At 39.7% G+C, this 17,547-nt stretch overlaps 1 protein-coding gene and 1 non-coding gene across 2 annotated transcripts in view; both read left to right on the forward strand.

The window, feature by feature from the left end:
- Positions 1-17,547, forward strand: part of LOC101413984 (EGF-like and EMI domain-containing protein 1) — a 571,143-nt gene that overhangs the window by 347,018 nt on the left and 206,578 nt on the right. The gene's annotated exons all lie outside the window — the stretch shown is intronic.
- On the forward strand, positions 13,817-13,949 carry LOC131278395 (U11 spliceosomal RNA). The gene has a single exon (XR_009185713.1). It is a non-coding gene; the product is annotated as a U11 spliceosomal RNA (small nuclear RNA).

Below are 17,547 nucleotides of genomic sequence, written 5' to 3' on the forward strand. Positions count from 1 at the left end.
CTAAAGAGATTATTTAGAATAGCATGATATATGACTTTTTAATTTTAGAGTAGCATTTTTTAAATGTTGCAATATGGTGCCCGGAAACAACGTTTAAGTGCCCAAAGATAGGTAAGAAAATAATACTACACTCACGTGAATTATCATATAGTCATTTAAAATGATTATATAGACTACAACAATATGAAAATCCTCAAGAGAAGTCAATAAAAAAAGCAGGATTTAAAATTATGTGTATACAATGAATATGTAAATGACAAAAGACACAAAAGAAAAATTTCTTGTAGAAAATGCACAAAATTCTAGCAGAAGTTACATTTTCTTTAGGTTGGTAGGTTTATGCATGATTTTTTTCTTTCCTCTGTCTTCTATTTTTTTAAAACAATCTGATTGCTTATTTTGGATTTAAAGTAGTAATTCAAAGATATTCTTCAAAAAGAATACCAAGAAATTGAGGCATCTTTTGCACACAAGTTTGACTTCTGAGTAAGGAAGACTTGTTAATTTTACTTAAGATAAACAAGGCCTGTCTTTTTCACACAGTGCACACAGCCTTGTCTTAGAATCAAGGAAGCTTCTGCCTCGGACTGCACAGATAGAATAGGGAGGTTTAGTTAAAAAGTTTCATGTTTTTCCAGGAGTGAGCAGATGATAAAATGCAAAGTGAAGAAAAGCTGAAACAAACATTTTTGTTTATTTAAGTGAACTCTTTTTAAAACCCACAAATAAGCTCTTCAGTGTTTAAAGTTACTTCACATGGAATTTTTATTGTTATTATTGAAATGAAAGGGTAAAAAATCAATAATAAACCTTCTGTAGGTAAAACACATTTGATTTCAATTTGTACCAAATTGTTAGTTGTTAAATCTATTGTGTAGCTCTCGGGCAACTTGCTAAAATTCCTCACTCTATCGGCTACTGAACAAGTGCCTCTGAGTTTTCTGATAATCTCTGACAACTTTTTTCAATAGTATATGCCTCATCATTTAGAGATGCATTAGAGAAGAAATTTTCAAAATATATCTTTGCCCAATTTGAAATCAGAATATTGTCCTTATTGGTTTGAATTTTAAAACAGTAAAAGAGAACAAGATTGAATCATTTTGCAGTAAAACAAGGCTCTTTCTCAGCTGCAGTCCTGGGAATATTTGCTTATAAAGACACTTTTCACTCCTCAAATAAAAGTTGATGTATAACTTATTAATGTACTATAGATAATACAATTTTCCTCTGTTCATATGAAACTCTCATCTGCAATTTTGATGTGACCTTGACTGTATTTTGTAATTCTGAAATCTCCTTGGGGAATATTTAAAAAACAAAGCAAATTCAATGGTAGCTACCTCTTGAGAAATCAGGTATATGATACTTAGGAATGGTGCAGAATATTTTCATCTCTGAGTAACAAAGAACCTAATTTAGAAAAGCTTATTGGTCTCCCATTGCAAATAGTCTGGGGAAGGCAGGCAAAGCTGATCCTGTGACTCAAGAATGCCTTCAAGGACCCAGGCTCTTTTAACCTTCCCACTCCAGCATCCATAAAATGTCCACTTTCGGTCCATGCTTTTCAAAAATGGTTTCAAGATGGTTTTTCCATCTCCAGGTATCCCATCCACATTCTGATTCAAAAGATGGAGCGGGAAGAGGACAGGCTTAGTTCCTGTGTGAGAAAAAGTTCCCACAAGTCTTCAGCAGACTTCTGCTTACATTGCATACGCTGACACTGTGTCCTATCCCTAGCTACCAGGGAGCTCTCAGGCTTCTCTAGAAGAAGAAAGCAAGACAGGGATTAGGAATGGGCGTCAAGGGAGTCTGTCCCAGGTCACTGCCACAGGCCTGTCTTAAACACAACTTAGAACCATAAAATAATCACAAACATTTTTGCCCAAGCCAAATTAGATGTTTCAGAGGTCATGCATTTAAACTTAGGACCTTTGTTTGCCCAGTTCTCACCATAATTGTTACCAGGAGGAGAGCCAGCCAGAAAAAATGGACTGCTACGAGCCTCCTGCAGGGAGCACTCATAGGAGGTGAGCCAAAATATTAAAGGATGAAAAAGATATATTAGGAGAAAAATTCTATGGAAGTATCCAGACTAGGGTGGTCAGGGTTCAATTAATATAGAAAAAGAATTTCCTCATTTTCACAGTAAGGCACAATAAGTAATGAGCTAATGATGCCCTCTGAGTTTTAAGAAGAGAGAAATTATGGTTGTTTTTGTTTTTGTTTCAATAAGGAGGATGTGGCACAAAGGTTGTTGAAATATGCCATTACATTAAAGAGGTAAATTCTGATAGTCAATCTAAAACACTTTACTAACTAGAGAAGAGTTTCCAAAACTTTTAAATTTTGTGGGTCTCTACTCTTTCTTTTTATTGAGGAAACTAATGAAGTAAGGTTATTAAGAAAAGAAAATATACCTGTGATTACAATAATCACATATAGAAGACCATGTTAATAACAAAAAAGAACCACATAAATTAAATTGTAAAAGAGTTAAAATTCAAGTAAAAAGTCCTACTTTCCTTTTTTTTTTTTCTGTGTTGGTGCAAATGAGCACAAAAACTTGGTCACAGTTAAACGTAAGTGCAGAGATGGATATTTAGGACCAGTGACCCATTTTGAGGGGTTTTGAATAGTTGGGGTTTGCTTGTTTGTCTCCATTTCTTTTCCTATCTTCTGCAAGCACATATATATAATTCATATTTGGTTGGTGGCCATTGTGTGTTGACAGCCCACTGTTAGCCTCATGCATGGGGTGATTTGTTGTGTGGGATAAACTATTTCTTTTACATTCTAAAATATTTCTCTCCCTTTTGATTTAAGGCAAGGAAGGCACACACTATACATGTGCCATCATTGACCCTTACAAATGCCTGTGGCAAACTTGCTTTTCGTTGTAATTTTTACTGCTGAACCCAGACATGATATCAGATTCCGCCTCAACACAGTGTTTAGGAAACCACGTACAGTAAATTGGAGCTGGCACATAAGTGTTATTCCTCTGTTCTTGGTGAGTTAGAGCAAATGCCTCAGATGGCATTTGTTAAAATGTACTCATTATGAAAAAGGGGAAACATATTGACACATCAGCTCATATTATCCAGAAGTCACATGGTAGAAAGCAGAGGACCAGGGAATAGAATAGTAATCATGTTTTAAAGGGAGTGAGGAAAAGCCTGGGAATAAAGAGCCTTCCAAGGCACAACATGAAGCAGACTCAGAGTGGAGATGAGTATGCTATCAGATGTCTAGGGTGTTTTTGAAATGAATTCTACTCCACTGCTCAGACACTCCAAACGTTTCTCATGTGTTTGACAAATTAAGCGAAATCTCCATAGTCTGATTGTATCAAATATCTCACACGAACTATAAACTGGGGCAAATCTATCATTGATCCTAGAACATTGATCCATTTTCTTCTCTGGGCTTTGATGTGACTGTTCTTAAACCTGCATACTTAACTATACTATATTGTGTATAAGTAAAACTGATATAAGAGTATTGTGGAAATTTGGAAATGCTATTCATTTCTCCAAATTTACCTCTTCCATAAATTCTTTCCAGAAATCCATTCTTGTTTTTTCCTCCCTTCCAAATAAGATATTTGATTCATTTACTGAAAAAGCAGAAGAAATACATTGTAAAGCAATTTTATGTATACTTTTATAAGAAGCATTCCAAGGATCAGGGCTAACCATGATATTACATAAGACAACTTGGAAGTGTTTAAGCTGTGATAGGGTGGAGTCTAGAATATATACTTATTGTAATCATAGGTTTAATTTTAATGCATTTTAGTAAAGTAATATAATGACATTAGGGACAATTCAGGAAATGAAAACAATTGTCCATAATTCCACCATAATGATAAAAATGCCTTGGTCTTTTGTTTTATTCCCTATACATTATTAAGATACATTTGTATTTTCATAATTCACCAAATATTATTTGCATGAATTCTATGTGCCAAGCACTATGCTAGGATATGGGAGCACAAATGTTTTTACTTAAAGTGATAATATATTAATATATATCTCATACATATATCACTTTGTGTTCAATTGTTATATGACATATTTATAAATTATGGTATATATAATGTTGAGTAATGCTACAAGAACTGTGAAGCCATGCATATGCATGTATATATGTATATATATACATACATGCATAGTTTTTGTATCATTAAATATTAATCTGTTCAAATTCATGCAATATTGTTAACTATTTATATTGTCAGTTTTTCAATGTATGTTTTTTTCTTAGAGATTTTGACTCATATTGACAATTTTCCTTCCAAAAAATTAGACTTGTATTTGTGCTTCTACCAGAGATTGAACCTGGAACCTCATACATGTAAAGCAGGTGCTCAACCACTGAGCTACACATGGTCCCCTAAATTGTCATGTTTTATAGATTAAAAATGTACTGTTTCATTAATATATTATTTTACTTTGATTTTGTTTGGTTAATTAATGCAAAGGATGATGTTTTTAAAATATTAAGGTTGTGTTCCCTTTGTTATGTATTACCTGGTTACAGAATTTCCTTATTTTCCTATTCAGGCCTTAGTGCTCCTCTTAGTAATATTTTTGTTCTCTTTAGAAAGGATGGTGATCTGTTATTGTTTATGTATTTTCACAATCCTTATTAACCCTTTTATTTTAGCTATATTTTAATACTGCAAAAGTTTAAAAATACGATTTCATGAACACAGATTCACCAATATTCTCTTTGTGATTTTTCTCTTATTTCTCATTGTAAAATTTCTTCCCCTCTTCAGAGACATGATAAACATCTAATTGCAGTATATCAATAGGTCATTTAAGAAAATATTTAACTTGAATCCACCGAATCTGTTTTGGTAAATGGTATGAAGAGAGACTCTAAATGGCTTTTTCCTCAAAGATTGCTAATTAGGCATTCAAACACAATTTATTGAATAAAATATCATTCCCTAAGGACTTGTGGTGCTCTATCTGTGATTAAATTTTAAGAGAATACTCCTATCTCTGGCCCAAATAATTACTTTAAGTTTAAAATTTTTAAGTCAGAACACATTTTTTAAAATGCACAATATTTTGATATTAAATTTTAATACAGGGACACATGGCAGACAGTTTGAAATAGCTCTTGGAAGAATGAGGAACATTGAATCACTAGTTTAGTATCAATTTCAGAATACGCTGCCAATACTTCCTTTTTAGACAGAACCTTTACACCAGGGTACTGATAACAGAATGGCCTCAGTTGTGTCTGATGGTTTTTAGCAGCATTAAAGATTTCTATTATAAGCATATATATGCAAAAATATTTAGCTAAAAGGTTATTAATAGCAGTAATATTGATAATAGTGTGAAGTTAGAAATAATGGGAATCTATATAAATCATGGGACTTCTTTTTAACCATTAAAACTGATTGTAGAATGGTCATCACTAGGAGAATATTTATGGAATATTAGTAAAGTTAAAAGATAAAGTAGCTCATAAAAGAGAATGTGCAGTGTGATCCATATTGGTATAACAGTGTATAAATAGTATTTACATACCCATATATTATTTTCTTATATAGGTAAAACAGAAGAAAATACCTTAGTGATGTTCAACACATTAACAAAATTTATCTGGTGACCTCCATGTGGATATACTATATGTGTACGTAAATTACCTAGGATCAAACAGCCTTCTGCACTGTTTCTTTCCTTGATTCTCTAATTTCAATGAATAGACAACTGGTGCTAGAAAAATATAATTTGAAGTGATTGTTTAGACAGCATAAAAACACCAGGCTTCACTTTCATAGGACACTGGGCTTTTGTTCAGATGGGGAAATGAAGCAAATGCTACTCACTGTCCTAATTTGTCTATACCATTAATAAGGTTCAGTGTAAAATTTTGGTAACCACCCAACATCCTCTGAAACACACTCCAAACTATCCTTCTGTTATTAACCTCTAGACTCTGCAAAAGAAAGGGAAAAGGTGCATCCAAGAAGTAAAACCTGGCGGTGGACTTGGCCCAGTGGTTAGGGCGTCCGTCTACCACATGGGAGGTCCACGGTTCAAACCCCAGGCCTCCTTGACCCGTGTGGAGCTGGCCCATGCGTAGTGCTGATGTGCGCAAGGAATGCCCTGCCACGCTGGGGTGTCCCCCGCATAGGGAAGCCCCACGCGCAAGGAGTGCGCCCCGTAAGGAGAGCCACCCAGCATGAAAGAAAGTGCAGCCTGCCCAGGAATGGGGCCTCGCACAAGGAGGGCTGACACAGCAAGATGATGCAAGGAAAAGAAACACAGATTCCTGTGCTACTGACAACAGAAGCAGACAAAGAAGATGCAACAAATAGACACAGAAAACAGACAATGGATGTGGGGGTGGGAGAGAAATAAATAAATCTTTAAAAAAAAAAAAGAAGTAAAACCTTTAGGTAAATAATTATCTTAAAGTATCCATTTGAAATTCTTCTGGTGACAGTTCGGCTTTGTTCATTTATAACTTTCAGTCACTGTCTGGCAAACTGTATCATCAGTTGATGGTGACAAGATCAAGCCACTAAGTGTAATTTGTTTTGTCCTCTTTTAAAATTCTATCCTCATCAAAACTGTGGCTTGAATGGAGTCTGGCTGATTTGGTCATGTGTTGGTTTGCTGACCAGTGTGGACACTGAGAGTGTTCTAGTATGCCAGATAAAATTCTGTGTCCTCCTCTACAAGCAAAATATTTTTAAAAAGCTGTTTAAGGGTGGTGGGGAGGGAAAGCTCTGGAATCCTCTAGAAGCACTAAGTTTTCCTTGAACTGAGGAAAAGAACTCATATTTTATTTGGTCAGTGGAAGAAATCTCAGAAGCCTAATTTTACCTGCCAACAAATACAAGGCATGACTAAAAAGTAATCAGTGAAATCCCACAAGCCACATGGGAAAATCAGTTTCATCACTTTGTAGTCACATCTTACATTTCCTTTATCTCGTGCTGTGCCAATCTCAGAAAGAGCCGCTCAATTTGGAAACAATAATTGAAGGTTTGAATTTCCTGCCAAATAGTTCTTTTTAATATTCCTTTTTGTTAACATTATAAATACAAATAATGATGGGGGGGAAGCTTACTGTTTCTTGAAGTGTATGAATGACTGTATGAAAGGAAGGGGTTTGTGCTAGAGATGGATTGGGAACACGAGTAAAATATATAATGCTTCATTTTGAGTGTTAGATGTACGAAAAGGTGATACTGAACATATTTAGTAGCTCCTCTGGCACAGACAATCCATTAATTCAGAGCAGATGTTAGAGTTGCCAGGGTCCCAGAGGCCCCAGCTCCTGGGTGTTGTTTGTTTATTCTCTTGGCCTGGGAGGGGTCTCGGAAGTCCTGGGGGTGGTGGAGGAAGTTCAGGAAGTAGGGGGCACTCACGCATGACAGGACAGAAGACTGTTTTCCAACCAGTAAGGAAATACATCAATATTTTAACAACCTGTATGAATATCAGCAACTGAAATTCTTTCAGGGTGTTTATATGGGGTGTTTGAGTCAGAAATATTATTGAGAGCTTAGAATCCAAAGGTTTCAGTTCTAGAAGATTTCTTTTGAGCATTTCCTGACACTGCCCCCTCCCCACCCCCTTGAGTCTCAGGGTCTGTTCTTTTGACTGATCTTGGTTGGCCAGGCTTCCCAGCTCAAGTCCTGAGAGAGGCAATTACTATTGGCCTGTCGAAATCATGAGCAAGGAGATCATCTCCGGCGTGGCTCCTAAGGGAAACAACTGTCAGGGTACTGACCCTGTGCTAGGACTGCTCTCCCCGACCCCTCCTCAGAGGCCCATGGCCTGTGCCCACTGCCACCTTTCAGTGCTTCCCTTCACCTCACTTAGCAGCTCTGCCAGTCTTGTCTATCCCCAACATCTTGGCTTGATTTTATGGAACCATCACAGGCATCTTTTTAAGTTATCAGTTAAAGATGTCAAAATACACAGTGTCCAATGGACACAAAACCCCACTTGCCCTGGGGTGATGCCTTTGTCATTCTTTGAACTCCTTAATGGTTTAACTGCGCATTTGCTTGTAAACATCCCTCCCCATCTGGTATTTGATTTTGTCACTTTTGAGAGAAGGAAATGTTTTGTTTCTTAGCAACATTTGTTTTCACAGACCTGTGCCTAATTTAACCTTAAATAAATGGAATAAATTGAATTCTACTTTGGGGAGGAGGGTGTCTTAGTTTCCTAGGGCTGCAGTAACAATGCAACACAAACTGAATGTTTTAACACAATAGAAATGTAATGTCTCGGGAGGTTAGAGGTCAGAAATCTGTAGGAGAGATTCATTCCTTGCTTCTTCCTAGCCTCTGACCATTTGCTGGGCATACTGGGGATTCAGTCTGTGCCTCAGTTGTCACAGGACATCTGAGTACAATTTTCCCCTTCTCTTAAAGACATCAGTTGTGTTGGATCAGGGACCACCCTATTTCCAATTAAGGTCACATTCATAAAGGGATTAGGACTTGAACATGTCATTTTGGGGACACATTTCAATGCATAACAGAGAGTTTAACTTTGTCACTTTAAATATATTTGAATTACCTTTTATGTCACTCCATTATTTATTTTTAATTGAAGTGAAATGAAAGTATCTTCAGTTTTTAAATGTTTTCAACATACTAATGTTTTTTTCTTTATATAAATTCCCTTTAACTTTGTCAAAGGGAGATAATTTATGAACTGATGATTTCACAAAAAGGAAGAGAAAAGCAGTGTAAATACAAAAAGGTGGAGATAATGATAAGGTCTGCTAAATTTAGAGTTGGGAAATGCAAATTATCATAAGAAAAATCATAGCAGAATTGTTTCTGATGGATTGATGTGGTCTCCTTTTAATTCAGTTTTCAGTTCTCTTACAACTTACCTTCTGGAGTTTAAAACTTTAGAAATAAGCAAAGAAAAGGAATCATTCTCGCAAACTGTTCATAAATGTGACATTGATTCATTGATATACAGCCCATTAGCCTAGAGTTTCATCTCTTCATCTATCATTTCAATTATCTCTTGATTTCCTCAGGGCATTTGATAAATGGGAGACCATTTACATTTGGTGCATTAATGACCTTGGTAAATTTGGAAAATGCTCCTGTATATATATGTTTATATATTTATATTTATGTATGTATTTCAAAGCTACCTTTGTGCATGCTAAAGGAAATGATGGTATACATACAACTGCATTACTTTGAGATAATTGTTAAAATTAAAATTCCGAAAATATGTATTTTTCACAACAATATTATATTTTTACATCTATACCAATAATTAATTATGCAGGAGTTTAAAAATGCCTATAACAAAAGAGGCAGAATGGCATTGTTCAAAATAAATATGGTCTTCATTTTTTCCCTCTCTTTAGCTTCCATTTGATAAATCCTTACTTACCAGCCATGATTACAGAACAAGGTTTTTTGTTTGTTTTGGTAGTGATGGTATTTTGTTGTTTTCTTACACAGTCTATCTCTCCATTGTATGATACTGGCTTCCAATTTTTCATACTAATTGGAACATAGCAATTATCTTCATTGAAAAGAAATTCATTTTCCTTCAGCTAATTTATGTCAAATACGAAGAATCATCCTTGCTTTTATTGTCTGTTGTACTCATTTCCTGGTTAGTTTGGTAATGTTGCTTAACATATCTTTGATCTAATAAACTTCTATAAAATTGAGATAAATGCACTATTGTTAAAAGTGCTTTGAAATGATTGGATAAATAGATTTAGATTGGACATTTTAGTGAATGATTATTAAACCAAAGTTTCTGAGAAATAGAAGTTATTGATATTTTTCTTTCCGTGTAAGATTTAAGTTTGTATCACAAAGATAATCAGACTCTTAAAGCTGAAAATGTAACTTAAAAATCAGTTAAGTCCTGTGAGATAAAATTTATGACAAGAAAGTTATAAGTTCCATGCGTGGACTTGCCAAAATCCAAAGGGTGACAGTTGGATTTGAGTTGAGTAAAACTCTTTGTGGTTCAGCTCTACTTCCATGCCCTTCACAGTAGCCTAGAGTGTTTTGACAGATGGCTACTTTATGGACAGGCCCTCTAAGTGGCCATGTGCAGACCTGGAAAATACTAGAAAAGATCGAAAGTTCATTGCTTTATAGCCCTCCCTGGTTAGCTCTTTGGAATGCAAATACTTATTTTATTTATCTATGAATCTTCTGGCACCAAGCACAGTGCTTATCATGTTCAAAACCTTTAGTAAATTTTGACTCAGAAAGGATGGATTAATGAATGAATGACCATTTTCTTTTTCTTAAAGTTTCCTAGAGCTATTTACAAATCACATGGCCATTTACCCAGGACATAGTCAGTAAAGAAAAGGAGACTCAGTAACAGTTAAAGGTCAAAGAAGTTGAAGATCAGGAGGAAAATCATGACAATTATTTACATGGAAAATTTCATCTCTGTGCAGGGGACTTAAATCTACTTATCCAACTCCTCTCTTGTGGGGCATGTCTCGCCTGAGCATCAGCCAAGTGAGTAAATGAGAATTAAATTCTTCAGTGTTAGGTAGAGACTGAAACAAGTTCCTACTAGAAGTGTCAGCTGGAACTTGCTTCCAAGGAGCCAGCCTAGCATAAGAGAAAAAGCAAGATCTTTATACCAGGGATCAAAGACCCAAAATGTCAAGGACACAGAACCAGTATTTTAAAGCCTGATCATTGTGGGAATTACAGTTAAGTGGTTGTTAACAAGAAAGGAGAAGAAAAGAGGAGGACTACCGAGCAATTGCTTCAAATTTCACCCTATGATTGTGGCTCAATCTTATGAGCTCACTGATGAGTTATGTGGAAAGATGACACTAGCAGAGCTGACAAATATCTTCAGTCTCGCGTTTCTGATTGCACGCTAGGCTTGCCCATCTTCAGCAATACATAGTTAACATGTCTAACATGAAAAAAAATAACTTCTCCTGTATTTAATGTTGGGGTCCAAAAAGATTGTAAAATTGGAAAGGGACAAAAGAGGTTACTGGGTGTCTGTCCTTTCAGTATAGTGCTGGGCATCATCCTCCGGTGATTATCTGATTCTATAGGGATGTGCTATTTTGATTTTCTATTGTCTAGGTTATCCAACTCTGTAAGGGTAGAAGTTAAATTGTAGAAAACTGTTAGTCATGCAAATAATTCTTCACAGCAATGAAATGATACTTTGTCTCTTAGTACCATGCTTGATTTCTGCACTGTAGAAAGATGAGCCAACTTACTTTTATGGCCCTTTTGCATTTTTAGCAAATTAAATTCAGCATACTTGATTGCCTGCGTGTGTTTATGTGTTTACTAGTTTCCTTATTAATTAATGGGTTAATGAAAATCTTTAACATGTATCCATTCTATATTTTTGTGAGAGTCATGTTTTAACTTTTTGAACATCCTAAAATCCTCATTATTGTGTATTAAATACTTGGTACCATTCAGCTTTTTCATTTCTCAAGACTCTTTAAGGTCATCATTTTATTATACTTGAGCCAATCCAATATTCTCCAAACTGATCTTCCAAATTCTAAGCTCCCCAACCCTCACATTCCTAATGCAAAAGCGAGATCATTTCATCCAAAATAAGGTCTGGACATGCTCATCTCCAAAACCTTGTTTGTCTTCCTACTGGCTAACAAAGTGCCCCAAAAATCAGCTCCTTAACAATAGAGACCCAAGGTATCCTTCTAGCCTTATGTATTCACTGACCCCTGTAGGAAGAAAGAAAATGAATGTTGAACACCTACCATGACTCATGCACTTTTTTCATGCTTTCACGTAAGTTAAAAAAGAAATGGGCAATTTGGCTCGTTTCTGAACATACCCTAACTCAATTTCTACCTAAAATATACCACCTCGCTGACATAACTTCCTCTTCAAGAATCTGGTGTCGTCCTATCAGAGGTGATAGCTCTTTATTTGAACCCTCCATAATACCTATTTTTCCCCCTTTTATGATGTTTCATATTCTGCCTGCTTTATGATTATTTTGTCCATGTGTCCCCTGATAATAGACTATTAATTCCCTGAAGACATGGCTATTAATGATTCTTTCAGAACTCCCTGGAGGTGCATGTCCTGTTATATAGAATGTAGATATTTGTAAAATTAGGAATTCAAAGGAAAATGAAAAAAGAAAAGAGGGAAGGCAGAGAGTAACCAGTTTGGGGGGTGAGGACCTGGGAGACAAGAGAGGGAAGCACAAGAGATGTTGGGTAAGAAGCAGAATTAAAACCTTTTAAGGTAGAGGCCAATAATGTACAATTTTTGGCACCTACAAGTAAACCATATTCCATATAAATTGTTTTATGCCTTCAGGAAATGGAGAGCATTATGATTCTTAGATCAAAGTGGTTTTAAGATTGAGCCTCACCCCCACTGTCCTCTATCACCTTGGTTTAAAGGTCTGATTTCAGCTAGACTATTTGTCCCTCACAGTCAGCTGGGGTGTGGCTTAGGGTGAAACTGTGTTGCAGCAAATATGTTACTGTAGTTCAGCCAATCTGGTCTTGTTTGTGAAGCATGAAAGAATTTCAAGGTTTCAGCTACTATGTGTTACACATGTCACATTCCCCAAACTAGACCTAAGACTTGTGAGGGTGTGATCCATAACTCCCTCTATTGCCACCAGACTGAGATATTTATTGCTGTGAGAATCCCCATGACTAATTTGTGTCTGTGGCACATTTGCCATTATAAATTGACATGGAGCTGTAGATGTGATGGTTTTAGGCATAGCAACCCCAGTACTTTATTATTTTTTTCCAACTCTTACTTTGGCTATTGTGAACTTCGAGGAATTCCTGTTTTGATTTGTTTTTTTTCCCTTTGGGCTATTAAAAAAGAACAACAAATAAACCAGCAAATCATTCCTTTAATAGGGTAGATTGTTATTCAAACCTCTGAAGTAAAATTTCATCTGATTTGTAAGTTTAATAGCATATTCTTATCTAAAAAAATTTAGTCATCATCCAGTTGACATGTATTTTTTCTCATTTGTGAAGTATTCCAGATTCTTCCCTTTTTAAAAAAGTTAGGACTAAATTTAACAGTATATACAGGGACCGTTGTAGGGATATAGAAAAATGATCTCCCATTAAAGTAAGATTTTCTAAATTGAAAATTGTAGAGTTGGCTGGGTGCCTCCAGTATGTGAGGGCTCTGTGCTATGTCTAGGGGACATAGGGATGAATAAGACATTGTCCTGGCTCTTAGGACATTTACAGTCACTGGAAGAAAGATACTGTTTTAGTTTCCTAGGCTGCTTAAAGGAGACACCATTTAATGGGCTGGCTTAAATAATGGGAATTTGTGGGCTTGCTATTTTGAGTTAGCAACCCACGAGGACCGGGCGGGCTTCCACGGCTCGGCGGTGAGCCCCTAGGCCAGCGCGTAGGCCTAGGTTCTCCAGGTGTGGGGGACGCGCGGTAAAAACCACGGAGACAGCCTGTGAGAGTGAGCTAGTCCACTTTATTGCGGAAATACACCTGATTATATAGGGTCGGGTTAAGGGAGGGGTAGGAGCTGGGGCGGATTAACTACGGGGCGGTAGTGGATAGGCGGAGCCGTGCAGGCAGCTATGAGGTAAGCGGTGACTAAGGAAGGGGGCAGATTATGAGTTGGCTAAGTGGGCGGGACTGGCAGGAAGGATAGCAACGGCTGGAAAAGGGAGATAACAAGGGCTAGGAGGAGGGGTGAAGGGAGGCAGCAACAATTGCTCCTTTTGTTTTATAAAAAAAAGAAGGGGCGTGAGAGAGTAGAGGGATGGGCTGTGGAGGGTGAGAGAAAAAAAAGGAGTAGAAAAAGGGCTTCTGTCGTGAGTGGCACACGTAGGGCGCCTCGCTTGCTCTTCGTGCGGAATCGACATCAAGAGATTTCGGAAGCATAATTTTTGTTGTCTGGGCAGCTGGTGATCGTTGGTCCCAGCGCCCTTAAAAAAAAAAAAAAAAAAAAAAAAAAAGGAGTAGAGTTGACTGGCAATGGGCAAATGACATATCATTTGGCCAGAATGTATGCATAGCCCTTAGGGTCGGTGCGTGCCGGTGCTAGACGAAATATCTAACATGATGTTGCGCACGCTTTTTTGGGGTGGATAGCGCTGTGGCTGGTTTAACCGCGAAGGACTCTCAGACGTATAGCAATAAAGGGGGGCGGAGGGTGCACCCAAGCCCTTTACGCCGAGGGAAACAAACCCGTGCCGGCGGCTAAGGTCAGGGAGTTTCACAGCAAGCAGCTTCACAGGCGGGAAGTACGGTGGGAAAGGGGGCGAGGACAAGGGCGGGATTGAGGAGCGAGATCAGAGGTAGCAAGACGGTGGTAATGGATTTGAACAAACGAGGAAAATACACTGTCAGCGTGATCTTTGGCAAGGCGGATGATTCGTCGAACGGCCCAAGGACCAACGGTGAGACCTAGGATGATGAGCAGAACTGGGGTTAGTAACGGGAGGAGATAGGGGAGGAGGGGCTGCAGGAAGCCCCAGGAACCAGCACTTTGGGCTCGTTCAAGTCGGCGTTGGTTGAGACCTTTTTCAAGTTCTTTTAAGCTGGAGTCTACTAAACCGGTATAGTTGGCATAGATGCAGCATTCTTCTCCCAGAGCTGCACATAAGCCACCTTCTTTGAGGAGGAGGAGGTCAAGGCCTCGGCGGTTTTGCAGGACAACTTCCGAAAGGGAATTGAGGGAGCCTCTAAGATACTTGACTGCATCTCGGAGGTAGATGATATCAGAGTCTACTGCTTGTCTGAGGTTTTGGAGGGCGGAGGCTTGTGTGGCTAGGGCTGCAACACCAGTGGCAGCTCCAGCTGTAGCTAGGAGGGAAGTGACAGTGAGTACAGCAGTAATAGGTTCGCGTTTGTGGAGGTAAATAGCTTCTTGAGTGTGATCAAAGGCTTCAAAGAAATGTAGAGGAGTGTGATAGATGACTCGAGGCGTGAGGAGGATGAGAACACACGTTTCTTTGGTCTTGTTAAGTGTGGCAACAGATAAGCATGGGGTAAGTCCGGTGGAAGAGCAGAGCCATTGGGTGGTGTTTAGGGGAACTAAGTATTTGGCAGAGATGTTTGGGGAGGTATAGTTGGTACAGACAGTAAGGCTAGGAGTGTGGGAAGAACGGGGGTGAATGCATAAACCTTTGGAAGAGATGTGCGTAAAAGTGAGTGGGACATGAGTAGACTGATTCCAATTGCAGGAAGAGGGGGAATCGTCGGTGGAGGAAGTAAAGAGTGGTGAAGGGATAGCAAGTGGATCATAGAGGGGGAGGCTGGGGGAAAGACACAACCAGCAAGAGCGAGTGAAGTTGGGGTGGGAGGCATTGAGAGAGGAATAGGAGGCGTTTAGGAGTTTGAAGTAGGGACTAGAGGGGATGAGAGGATGTGGTTGAATACCTGGAGCGGGGGGGGGGGGAAGTGGGGCTTGTAGAAGGGACGACGGCGGCCGAGGTGGAAGAGATTTTGAGGGGGGTAGATGAGGACGGAAGAAGGTGAACAGTGGGTGAGGGAGGAGGGTTAAGGAGGTGGTTGGGACCAATAGCAGAGGGTGGGGCGGAGACAACACGCTTTTGGATTTCAAACAAAGCGCCACGATCATAGTTGCTCATATACAACCGGAGTCCATAGGGGCGAGCGGCCAGCCATGTATCGTCGTTTGGGTTTTTTACTGTCAGCCAAATAAAGTCCCAATGGGAATTGTTGGCTACTTGGAGAGAGAGATACGGGTCTCTGTTGGGGGCGCCGGACCATCCATGGGCCATGGTCACACATCCCCAAGAGGGGCAGTAGAAGTGTGATGGGTCATGACAACCTCGAGCACTAGCAGGACAGATGTAAAAACCAGACACAGGGTTGAATTGAGGGCCAAGGAGACGGTTGTTTCGAGAAAGCAGGCATGCTGTATTCCCGCCTCGACAGGATGAGGAGGAGTGGTGGCCTACCTTCGCTTTTCTGATGTTGCTTACTTGGCATTCGGGACGGAAGGAAATTCCAGCAAGAGGGCAGACGTGCGTGAGAAAGGAGGGAGCGACACTAGTAACATTATAAGCGAGAATGCGCTTTTCCGGGAATGTCTGCAAGGTCCAGTTGAATGGCTGATGGGATGAGGAGCTTTGGGCAGAGGAGGCTAGAGACAACATGAGAATGAGGAGATGGATGAGGTAGGGGAGGGTAGGGGAACAGGAGGCGGGGGTGTGAACAGAGCGGGCCTGTCGAAAGGAGCTGGAGAACTTGGCGCTCGATGGGGTCATCATCTTCAAGGGAAAGACGGCTTAGGCGGCGGGCAAGGAAGCGTTGTCGACGTCGTTCGCGGCGAGAAGGAGCTGGTGTGGTTCTCGCGGACAGTGGTGTTGAAGAGGTAGGCTCGAGTGAATTTGCTTGGGGGCGCATGGTGGTCATGGGAGGAGGGCGACGAGGGAGGTGAAAACGCCAATTAGAAGTAGAAAGGCGACAGCAAGGAGAAAGTGTTGGCAGAGGTTCCAATCTGCTGGGGCTGTAGCCGTGAGACAGACAGCTGAAAAGATTGTTAAAAAAATGAAGACTATAAAAAAGAAGTATAAAAGTGGGTGAGGGTGCGAGGGGAGTGGGAAGAGCATCTGCACTGAGAGTTCTTCTCTGATAAGTTGTAAGGCACGTTTCGGTAGAGGTCAGGCACTTGTCAGCAGCAGGTTATAGAGGCGGCAATAAGGCTCTTGTAAATTGTGCAGAGTCGAGTCTTTTGGGGAATCTGTAAAGACAAAGAAGGGAGAAGAGAGCCCTCATAGGGGAGGGACAATCAGCGGAAAGAAACTCAGAGAGAGTACTTATTTAAATATAAACATTTCAGGGAGGGGCTGGTTGGTGTTGAATTTGAGCGAATGGGGCGACATCTGGGCCTCCGCAGTCAATGTTGTTTCTAACGGAGGGCACAGTGTACTTGTCATTCAGTGGAACTTTGGGGTCGGTGGCAGGCCTGATGTAGCGCCCAGGAACCCAGAGCGGTTGTGGCTCGGAGTCTGGGAAGACACAAGCAAAGCCTCTCCCCTGTGCTAGCAAGGGGGCTGGATCTTGCCAAAGGTTTGTGGCGGGGTCTTTCCAATGAACAAGAGGAACTTGCGAAGGTTGCCACATGGGTCCCCAATGTTTGTGAGTTGGGGAGAGTCCTTTGTTATCGAAGGTCAGGAGATTGTGATGGATAAGGCAAGCAGTAATGACGTCGGCAGGGGCTTTATGGGGAGAGGAAGTTTTTTCTTTTTGAATGAGTAGCTTGAGCTGTTGGTGAGTGCGCTCAACAATTCCTTGCCCTTGCGGGTTGTAGGGGATGCCGAAATGGTGTGTGATGTGGTACATCTGCACAAAGCTGGCAAAGGTGGCACTGCGGTAGGCTGGTCCATTGTCGGTTTTTAGATCCCAGGGAATTCCCATGAATAGAATGGCTTGCCGAAGCGCTTTGATGCAATGTTTGGCACTCTCTCCTGTGAGGGGCACGGCATAGCATAGGTGCGAGAAGGTATCAACTGCAACATGAAGATATTTAAGGCGCCCAAAAGCACTAACATGGGT

This window comes from Dasypus novemcinctus, chromosome 4, assembly GCF_030445035.2.
Source record: "Dasypus novemcinctus isolate mDasNov1 chromosome 4, mDasNov1.1.hap2, whole genome shotgun sequence".
Lineage (NCBI taxonomy): Eukaryota > Metazoa > Chordata > Mammalia > Cingulata > Dasypodidae > Dasypus > Dasypus novemcinctus.